Below are 12,000 nucleotides of genomic sequence, written 5' to 3'. Positions count from 1 at the left end.
TTGAACTTTGTTCATGCTCAGGGAAACTTTGTGAATCTTGATTACAGAAACTTTTCAACAAAAATAATTATCCCCTTGTACAATTCCATTGTATTATAAAAATAATGTGCCAAGGTTTGCCTTTAGGATGTTTTAGATGCTTATTGGTTTGTACAGTGTAGGACAGAAACTTTGGCCGTAGCGCACGATTTTACATTTTTTCTGGAACTTCAAATGGTTCTGAAACTTTTTGCACTATCTTTCTATACAAATTTTTTATTTTTCCTAATTTTGGTAGAATTTTTGGAGTACCAGAGGTATGGTGAATGTTCAGATTATTACAGACTGTTCTGTTTTAGACAGATTCTGTTTTTGATGCATAGTTTGCTTGTTTTGATGAAACTATCAATTTATATCAGTGGATTAAGCCATGGAAAATTTATATTACAGTAGATACAATGCAAAAACAAAATATGAATTGGTTTGCAACAGTACTTATAGTAGTGATTTGATTTATTATACTAACGGATCTTACTGAGCTTTCTGTTGAGTTTTGTGTGGATGAAGTGTTCGAAGATCGAGGAGGTCTCGATGTGAGAAGAAGGAAGAGAGGCCAAAGATCAAGCTTGGGGATGCCCGAGGCACCCCAAGTAAATATTCAAGGAGACTCAAGCGTCTAAGCTTGGGGATGCCCCGGAAGGCATCCCATCTTTCTTCAACAAGTGTCGGTATGTTTTCAGATTCGTTTTGTTCATGCGATATGTGCAATCTTGGAGCGTCTTTTGCATTTAGTTTTCACTTTTATTTTATGCACCATGCTGGTATGAGATAGTCCTTGGTTGATTTATATAATGATCTTTGAACTTCACTTAAATCTTTTGAGTATGGCTTTATAGAATGCTTCATGTGCTTCACTTATATCATTTGAAGTTTGGATTGCCTGTTTCTCTACACATAGAAAACCGCCATTTGTAGAATGCTCTTTTGCTTCACTTATATTTGTTAGAGCGTGGGAATATCTTTTGTAGAAAGAATTAAACTCTCTTGCTTCACTTATATCTATTTAGAGAGATGACAGGAATTGGTCATTCACATGGTTAGTCATAAAATCCTACATAAAACTTGTAGATCACTGAATATGATATGTTTGATTCCTTGCAATAGTTTTGCGATATAAAGGTGGTGATATTAGAGTCGTGCTAGTTGAGTAATTGTGAATTGAGAAATATTTGTGTTGAGGTTTGCAAGTCCCGTAGCATGCACGTATGGTGAACTGTTATGTAACAAAGCTGGAGCATGAGGTATTTATTGATTGTCTTCCTTGCGAGTGGCGGTCGGGGACGAGCGATGGTCTTTTCCTACCAATCTATCCCCCCTAGGGGCATGCGTAGTAGTACTTTGCTTCGAGGGCTAATAAACTTTTGCAATAAGTATATGAGTTCTTTATGACTAATGTGAGTCCATGGATTATACGCACTCTCACCCTTCCATCATTGCTAGCCTCTTCGTTACCATGCATTGCCCTTTCTCACCTCGAGAGTTGGTGCAAACTTCGTCAGTGCATCCAAACCCCGTGATATGAAACGCTCTATCACACATAAACCTCCTTATATCTTCCTCAAAACATCCAGCATACCTACCTATCATGGCATTTTCATAGCCATTCCGAGATATATTGCCATGCAACTTCCATCATCATCATATACATGACTTGAACATTTATTGTCATATTGCTTTGCATGATCGTAAGATAGCTAGCATGATGTTTTCATGGCTTGTCTGTTTTTTGATGCCATTGCTACGCTAGATCATTGCACATCCCGGTACACCGCCGGAGGCATTCATATAGAGTCATATCTTTGTTCTAGATATCGAGTTGTAATATTGAGTTGTAAGTAAATAAAAGTGTGACGATCATCATTATTAGAGCATTGTCCCGTGTGAGGAAAGGATGATGGAAGCTATGATTCCCTCACAAGTTGGGATGAGTCTCCGGACTTTAAAAAAAAAATAAAAGAGGCCAAAGAAGCCCACAAAAAAATAAAAGAGGCCAAAGAAGCCCACCAAAAAATAGAAAAAATGAGAGAAAAAAATAAAAAATGAGAGAAAAGAGAGAAGGGACAATGTTACTATCCTTTTACTACACTTGTGCTTCAGAATAGCACCATGTTCTTCATATAGAGAGTCTCTTGAGTTATCAGTTTCATATACTAGTGGGAATTTTCATTATAGAACTTGTCTTGTATATTCCGATGATGGGCTTCCTCAAATGCCTGAGGTATTCATGAGCAAGCAAGTTGGATGCACACCCACTTAGTTTCCAGTTTGAGCTTTCATACACTTATAGCTCTTAGTGCATCCGTTGCATGGCAATCCCTACTCCTCACATTGACATCAATTGATGGGCATCTCCATAGCCCGTTGATTAGCCGCGTCGATGTGAGACTTTCTCCTTTTTTGTCTTCTCCACACAACCTCCACCATCATATTCTATTCCACCTATAGTGCTATATCCATTTTCTTGAAAGTTGAAAAGGTTTGAGAACATCAAAAGTATGAAACAATTGCTTGGCTTGTCATCGGGGTTGTGCATGATTTGAATATTTTGTGTGGTGAAGATGGAGCATAGCCAGACTATATGATTTTGTAGGGATGAGCTTTCTTTGGCTATGTAATTTTGATAAGACATAATCGCTTGGTTAGTATGCTTGAAGTATTATTGTCTTAATGTCAAATGATAGACTATTGCTTTGAATCACTTGTGTCTTAATATTCATGCCATGATTAGATTACATGATCAAGATTATGCTAGGTAGCATTCCACATCAAAAATTATCTTTTTTATCATTTACCTACTCGAGGACGAGCAGGAATTAAGCTTGGGGATGCTGATACATCTCCGTTGTATCTATAATTTTTTATTGTTCCATGCCAATATTATACAACTTTCATATACTTTTGGCAACTTTTTATACTATTTTTGGGGACTAACATATTGATCCAGTGCCCAGTGCCAGTTCCTGTTTGTTGCATGTTTTTTGTCTCGCGGTAAATCCATATCAAATGGAGTCCAAACGGGATAAAAACTGGCGGAGATTTTTTTTGGAATATATATGATTTTTGGGAAGAAAAATCCACACGAGACAATGCCCGAGGGGGCCACGAGGCAGGGGGCACGCCCTAGGGGGTCAGGCGCGCCCTGGGCCCTCGTGGCCACTCGTAAGGTGGTTGATGCCCTTCTTACGCCGCAAGAAAGCTAATATCCGGATAGAGATCGTGTTAAAATTTCAGCACAATCAGAGTTACGGATCTCCGGGAATATAAGAAACGGTGAAAGGGAAGAATCTGAGAAGGCAGAAACAGAGAGACAGATCCAATCTCGGAGGGGCTCTCGCCCCTCCCATGCCATGGAGGCCATGGACCAGAGGGGAAACCCTTCTCCCATCTAGGGAGAAGGTCAAGGAAGAAGGAGAAGGAGGGGGCTCTCTCCCCCTCGCTTCCGGTGGCGCCGGAACGCCGCCGGGGGCCATCATCATCACCGCGACCTTCACCAACACCTCCGCCATCTTCACCAACATCTCCATCACCTTCCCATCTATCTACTATGGTCCACTCTCCCGCAACCCGATGTACCCTCTACTTGAACATGGTGCTTTATGCTTCATATTATTATCCAATGATGTGTTGCCATCCTATGATGTCTGAGTAGATTTTCGTTGTCCTATAGGTGGTTCATGAATTGCTATGATTGATTTAATTTGCTTGTGGTTATGTTGCTGTCCTTTGGTGCCCATAATATGAGTGCGCGCGTGGATCACACCATAGGGTTAGTTGTATGTTGATAGGAATGTGTATTGGAGGGCAATAGTGACAGAAACTTCAGCCTAGCATAGAAATTGATGCATACGGGATTGAAGGGGGACCAATATATCTTAATGCTATGGTTGGGTTTTACCTTAATGAACGTTAGTAGTTGTGGATGCTTGCTAATAGTTCCAACCATAAGTGCATAGAATTCCAAGTCAGGGATGACATGCTAGCAGTGGCCTCTCCCACATAAAACTTGCTATCAGTCTAGTAAAGTAGTCAATTGCTTAGGGACAATTTCGCAACTCCTACCACCACTTTTCCACACTCGCTATAATTGATTCTTTACCTAAACAGCCCCTACTTTTTATTTATGCGCTCTTTATTATCTTGCAAACCTATCCAAAAACACCTACAAAGTACTTCTAGTTTTATACTTGTTCTAGGTAAAGCGAACGTTAAGCGTGCGTAGAGTTGTATCGGTGGTCGATAGAACTTGAGGGAATATTTGTTCTACCTTTAGCTCCTCGTTGGGTTCGACACTCTTAATTATCAAAAGAGGCTACAATTGATCCCCTATGCTTGTGGGTTATCACCCGTACACGAGATCAGATTCACGCCGGAGTGCTCCTCTACACCGTCTACGGTGTCAACCATACTCTTCGGACGGCAAAGTCCTTAGTAAAGAGATGAGGCTCTGATACCAATTGAAAGGATCGATATATTTGACTAGAGGGGGGGTGAATAGGCAACTAACAATTTTTAGCTTTTCTTTACCAAATTAAACTTTGCATCAAAGTAGGTTGTCTAGATATGCAACTAGGTGAGCAACCTATATGATGCAACAATGACAAGCACACAAGCAAGCAAGGGAAATAACACAAATAAGCTTGCACAAGTAAAGGTACGAGATAACCAAGAGTGGAGCCGGTGAAGACAAGGATGTGTTACCGAAGTTCCTTCCTTTTGAGGGGAAGTACGTCTCCGTTGGAACAGTGTGGAGGCACAATGCTCCCCAAGAAACCACTAGGGCCACTATATCTCCTCACGCCCTCACACAATGCGAGATGCTGTGATTCCACTATTGGTGCCCTTGGAGGCGGCGACCAGACCTTTACAAACAAGGTTGGGGCAATCTCCACAACTTAATCGGAGGCTCCCAACAACACCACGAAGCTTCACCACAATGGAATATGGCTCCACGGTGACCTCAACCATCTAGGGTGCTCAAACACCCAAGAGTAACAAGATCCACAAGGGATTAGTGGGGGGAATCAAATTTCTCTTGGTGGAAGTGTAGATCGAGGCCTTCGCAACCAATCCCTAGAAAATCAACAAGTTTGATTGGCTACGGAGAGAGATCGGGCGAAAATGGAGCTTGGAGCAACAATGGAGCTTAGGGTTGGAAAAGGTGGTCAACTTGGAGAAGAAGACACCCCTTATATAGTGGAGAGACAAATTCAATCGTTATCCACTTAACCAGCCCACGACCTGCGGTACTAACGCAACAACCGAGCGGTACTACCGCAAGGGCTCACGGTACTATTGTAGCGAGCCGCGGTACTACCGTGGCCACGGCAGGAGCTAGCCCGGGCCTGTAGCAACGAAGCTGGGGCGATACTGCCACTCGTGCGGTACTACTGCACCCCCTTGTGGTACTACCGCAAGGCAGGATTGGACTAGCCTGGGAAGGGCGCGGACAAACAAAAAAACGTCCGTGGCAACTTCCGATGATTATCAAACAGTGCAAAAATCTGACACGGTACTACCGCTCAAGGCACGCGGTACTACCGCGCAGGGAGCGGATGTAAAAAATTACATCCGCCCCTACTTCCGCTTATGGTGCTGTGCCGGACGAGGACTCATGGTACTACGGCTCCCAAGGAGCGGTACTACCATGACCACCTGCGGTACTACCGCAAGGCATGTAGTACTACTGCAGGGGCCTGCGGTACTGCCGCTCTGAAGAGTAGTACTACCGCATGCCCCAGAACAGCAACACTAGGAATTCTTCTTTTTGCACAAACACGAAGAAATGGAGGATGCTCCATAGTGCTAAGGGAAAGGCGGTGCAAAGAGGAGTAAACGTGTACGTGACAATTCCATCCAAACCTTTCCAAAGCGGACCCCCTCTTAATAGTACGGCTTTCCTATGACTCAAATCCACCGAAAAAGGGACATAGAAAAACGCCGTCTTCAATAATCTTCGAGGGGCACCAAACCGTCTTGTGCCTAGTAATGAAATATCTGAAATACTCAAGGCACACGATTAGTCCGCAAATGCATTGTCATCAATCACCAAAACACCTTAGGGATAAATATGCCCTTACAATGTGTGAATACATAGACAAACAGAGTGTCCCTAGTATGCCTCTAATAGACTAGCTCGTTAATAAAATATGGTTAAGTTTCCTAGCCATAGACATGTGTTGTCATTTGATGAACGGGATCACATCATTAGAGAATGATGTGATGGACAAGACCCATCTGTCAGCTTAGCACTTTGATCGTTTATTTTATTGCTATTGCTTTCTTCATAACTTATACATGTTCCTATGACTATGAGATTATGCAACTCCCGAATACCAGAGGAACACTTAGTGTGCTATCAAACGTCACAACGTAACTGGGGTGATTATAAAGATGCTCTACAGGTGTCTCCCATGGTGTTTGTTGAGTTGGCATAGATCGAGATTAGGATTTGTCACTCCGTGTATCGAAGAGGTATCTCTGGGCCCTCTCGGTAATGCACGTCACTATGAGCCTTGCAAGCAATGTGAGTAATGAGTTAGTCATGGGGTGATGCATTACGGAACGAGTAAAGAGACTTAACAGTAACGAGATTGAACTAGGTATGATGATACCGACGATCGAATCTCGGGCAAGTAACATACTGATGACAAAGGGAACAACGTATGTTGTTATGCGGTTTGACCGATAAATATCTTCGTAGAATATGTAGGAACCAATATGAGCATCCAGGTTCCGCTATTGGTTATTGACCGGAAATGAGTCTCAATCATGTCTACATAGTTCTCGAACCCGTAGGGTCCACACGCTTATCGTTCGATGACGATATGTATTATGAGCTATGTGATTTGATGTACCGAAGGTTGTTCAGAGTCCCAGATGTGATCACGGACATGACGAGGAGTCTCAAAATGGTCAATACATAAAGATTGATATATTAGACCATGTTATTCGGACACCGGAAGTGTTCCGGAGAGTTTAAGATAAAACCGGAGTGCCGGGGGGTTACCAGACCCCCCCTGGGGAAGTTAATGGGCCATCATGGACCTTAGAGGAGAGAGGGCCGGCCAGGAGGTGGCGCCCCCCCCCCCAGTCCAAATTGGACAAGGGGTGGGGGCGGCTCCCCCCTCCTTCCTTCTCTCCCCTTCCTCCTTCCTTCCCCTCCTTGTTGGACTAGGAAAAGGGGGAACCTACTCCTAATAGGAGTAGGATTCCCCCCCACCTTGGGGCGCACCCCTTGAGGCCGGCCAGCCCCTCCTCCCCTCCTTTATATACGGAGGAGGGGGCACCCCATAGGCACACAAGTTGATTTCTTAGCCGTGTGCGGTGCCCCCTCCACAAATTTCCACCTCGGTCATATTGTCGTAGTGCTTAGGCAAAGCCCTGCGTCGGTAACTTCATCATCACCGTCAACACGCCGTCGTGCTAACGAAACTCTCCCTCGGCCTCAGCTAGATCTAGAGTTTGAGGGACGTCACCGAGCTGAACGTGTGCAGATCACGGAGGTGCCGTGCGTTTGGTACTTGATCGGTTGGATCGCGAAGACGTTCGACTACATCAACCGCATGACTCAACGCTTCCGCTTTCGGTCTACGAGGGTATGTAGACACACTCTCCCCTCTCATTGCTATGCATCTCCTAGATAGATCTTGTGTGATCATAGGAAAAAATTCTGAAATACTGTGTTCCCCAACAGTGGCATCCGAGCCAGGTCTATCCATAGATGTTATATGCACGAGTAGAACACAAAGAGTTGTGGGCGATAATAGTTATACTGCTTACCAGCATGTCATACTTTGATTTGGCGGTATTGTTGGATGAAGCGGCCCAGATCGACATTACATGACCGCGTTTAGGAGACTAGTTCTACTGACGCACTTCGCACATAGGTGGCTAGTGGGTGTCTATTTCTCTAGCTTTAGTTGAATCGAGTGTGACTACGCCCGGTCCTTGTTGAAGGTTAAAACAGCACACTTGACGAAAAATCATTGTGATTTTTGATGCGTAGGTAAGAAGGTTCTTGCTAAGCTCGTAGCAGCCACGTAAAACTTGCAACAACAAAGTAGAGGACGTCTAACTTGTTTTTGCAGGGCATGTTGTGATGTGATATGGTCAAGGCATGATGCTAAATTTTATTGTATGAGATGATCATGTTTTGTAACCAAGTTATCGGCAACTGGCAGGAGCCATATGGTTGTCGCTTTATTGTATGAAATGCAATCGCCGTGTAATTGCTTTACTTTATCACTAAGCGGTAGCGATAGTCATGGAAGCAATAGTTGGCGAGACGACAACGATGCTGCGATGGAGATCAAAGTGTCAAGCCGGTGATGATGGTGATCATGACGGTGCTTTGGAGATGGATATCAAAGGCACAAGATGATGATGGCCATATGATATCACTTATATTGATTGCTTGTGATGTTTATCCTTTATGCATCTTATTTTTCTTAGTACAACGGTAGCGTTATAAGATGATCTATCACTAAATTTCAAGGTATAAGTGTCCTCCCTGAGTATGCACCGTTGCTACAGTTTGTCGTGCCGAGAAAACATGTGATGATCGGGTGAGATAAGCTCTACGTTCACATACAACGGGTGCAAGTCAGTTTTGCACAAGCAGAATACTTGGGTTAAACTTGACGAGCCTAGCATATGCAGATGTGGCCTCGGAACACTGAGATTAAAAGGTCGAGCGTGAATCATATAGTAGATATGATCAACATAGTGATGTTCACCATTGAAAGCTACTCCATCTCACGTGATGATCGGACACGGTTTAGTTGATATGGATCACGTAATCACTTAGATGATTAGAGGGATGTCTATCTAAGTGGGAGTTCTTAAGTAATATGATTAATTGAACTTTAATTTATCATGAACTTAGTACTTGATAGTATTTTGCATGTCTATGTTGTTGTAGATAAATGGCACATGATGTTGTTCCGTTGAATTTTAATGTGTTCCTAGAGAAAGCTAAGTTGAAATATGATGGTAGCAACTACACGGACTGGGTCCGTAACTTGAGGATTATCCTCATTGCTGCACAGAAGAATTACGTCCTAGAAGCACCGCTAGGTGCAAAGCCCGCTGCAGGAGCAACACCAGATGTTATGAACGTCTGGCAGAGCAAAGCTGATGACTACTCGATAGTTCAGTGTGCCATGCTTTACAGCTTAGAATCAGGACTTCAACCACGTTTTGAACGTCATGGAGCATATGAGATGTTCCAGGAGTTGAAGTTAATATTTCAAGCAAATGCCCGGATTGAGAGATATGAAGTCTCCAATAAGTTCTACAGCTACAAGATGGCGGAGAATAGTTCTGTCAGTGAACATATACTCAGAATGTCTGGGTACCACAACCACTTGACTCAACTGGGAGTTAATCTTCCTAATGATAGTGTCATTGACAGAGTTCTTCAATCACTGCCACCAAGCTACAAAAGCTTCGTGATGAACTATAACATGCAAGGGATGGATAAGACAATTCCCGAGCTCTTCGTGATGCTAAAAGCTGCGGAGGTAGAAATAAAGAAGGAGCATCAAGTGTTGATGATTAACAAGACCACTAGTTTCAAGAAAAGGGCAAAGGGAAGAAGGGGAACTTCAAGAAGAACGACAAGCAAGTTGCTGCTCAAGTGAAGAAGCTCAAGTCTGGACCTAAGCCTAAGACTGAGTGCTTCTACTGCAAAGGGACTGGTCACTGGAAGCGGAACTGCCCCAAGTATTTGGCGGATAAGAAGGATGGCAAAGTGAAAGGTATATTTGATATACATGTTTTTGATGTATACCTTACTAATGCTCACAGTAGCGCCTGGGTATTTGATACTGGTTCTGTTGCTAATATTTGCAACTCGAAACAGGGGCTACGGATTAAGCTAAGATTGGCTAAGGACGAGGTGACAATGCGCGTGGGAAATGGTTCCAAAGTCGATGTGATCGCGGTCGGCACGCTACCTCTACATCTACCTTCGGGATTAGTATTAGACCTGAATAATTGTTATTTGGTGCCAGCGTTAAGCATGAATATTATATCTGGATCTTATTTGATGCGAGACGGTTATTCATTTAAATCAGAGAATAATGCTTGTTCTATTTATATGAGTAATATCTTTTATGGTCATGCATCCTTGATGAGTGGTCTATTTTTATTGAATCTCGATAGTAGTGATACACATATTCATAGTATTGAAGCCAAAAGATATAAGTTTAGTAATGATAGTGCAACTTATTTGTGGCACTGCCGTTTAGGTCATATTGGTGTAAAGCGTATGAAGAAACTCCATGCTGATGGGCTTTTGGAATCACTTGATTATGAATCACTTGATGCTTGCGAACCATGCCTCATGGGCAAGATGACTAAGACTCTGTTCTCCGGAACAATGGAGCAAGCCACTGACTTATTGGAAATAATACATACCGATGTATGCGGTCCGATGAGTGTTGAGGCTCGCGGTGGGTATCGTTATTTTCTGACCTTCACACATGATTTGAGAAGATATGGGTATGTCTACTTGATGAAACATAAGTCTGAAACATTTGAAAAGTTCAAAGAATTTCAAAGTGAAGTAGAAAATCATCGTAACAAGAAAATTAAGTTTTTACGATCTGATCGCAGGGGCAAATATTTGAGTTATGAGTTTGGCCTTCATTTGAAACAATGTGGAATAGTTTCGCAACTCACGCCACCTGGAACACACAGCGTAATTGTGTGTCCGAACATCGTAACGGTACTTTATTAGATCTGGTGCGATCTATGATGTCTCTTACCGATTTACCACTATCGTTTTGGGGTTATGCATTAGAGACAGCTGCATTCACATTAAATAGGGCACCATCTAAATTCGTTGAGACGATACCATATGAACTGTGGTTTAGCAAGAAACCTAAGCTATCGTTTCTTCAAGTTAGGGGTTGTGATGCTTATGTGAAAAAGTTTCAACCTGATAAGCTCAAATCCAAATCATAGAAATGTGTCTTCATATGATACCCAAAGGAAACTATTGGGTACACCTTCTATCATAAATTCGAAGGCAAGATATTCGTTGCTGACAATGGATCCTTTCTAGAGAAGGAGTTTCTCTCGAAAGAAGTGAGTGGGAGGAAAGTAGAACTTGATGAGGTAACCATACCTTCTCCCTTATTGGAAAAAGTAGTTCATCACAGAAATCAGTTCCAGTGATTCCTGCACCAATTAATGAGGAAGCTAATGATGATGATCATGAAACTTCGATCAAGTTACTACTGAACCTCGTAGGTCAACCAGAGTAAGATCCGCACCAGAGTGGTACGGTAATCCTGTTCTGGAGGTCATGTTACTTGACCATGGCGAACCTACGAACTATGAGGAAGAGATGATGAGCCCAGATTCCGTGAAATGGCTTGAGGCCATGAAATCTAAGATGGGATCCATGTATGAGAACAAAGTGTGGACTTTGGTTGACTTGCTCGATGATCGGCAAGCCATAGAGAATAAATGGATCTTCAAGAGGAAGACATACGCTGATAGTAGTGTCTACAAAGCTCGAATTGTCACGAAAGGTTTTAGACAAGTTCAAGGAGTTGACTACGATGAGACCTTCTCACCCGTAGCGATGTTTAAGTCTGTCCGAATCATGTTAGCAATTGCAACATTTTATGAAATCTGACAAATGGATGTCAGAACTGCATTCCTTAATGGATTTCTTAAAGAAGAGTTGTATATGATGCAACAAGAAAGTTTTGTCAATCCTAAAGGTGCTAACAAAGTGTGCAAGCTCCAGCGATCCATCTATGGACTGTTGCAAACATCTCAGAGTTGGAACGTACGCTTTGATAAAGTGATCAAAGCATATGGTTTTATACAGACTTTTGGTGAAGCCTGTATTGACAAGAAAGTGAGTGGGAGCACTACAACATTTCTGATAAATATATGTGAATGACATATTGTTGATCGGAAATGATGTAGAATTTCTGGAAAGCA

This window comes from Triticum urartu, chromosome 3, assembly GCF_003073215.2.
Source record: "Triticum urartu cultivar G1812 chromosome 3, Tu2.1, whole genome shotgun sequence".
NCBI lineage: Eukaryota > Viridiplantae > Streptophyta > Magnoliopsida > Poales > Poaceae > Triticum > Triticum urartu.
Note: the sequence above shows the minus strand (reverse complement) of the source record.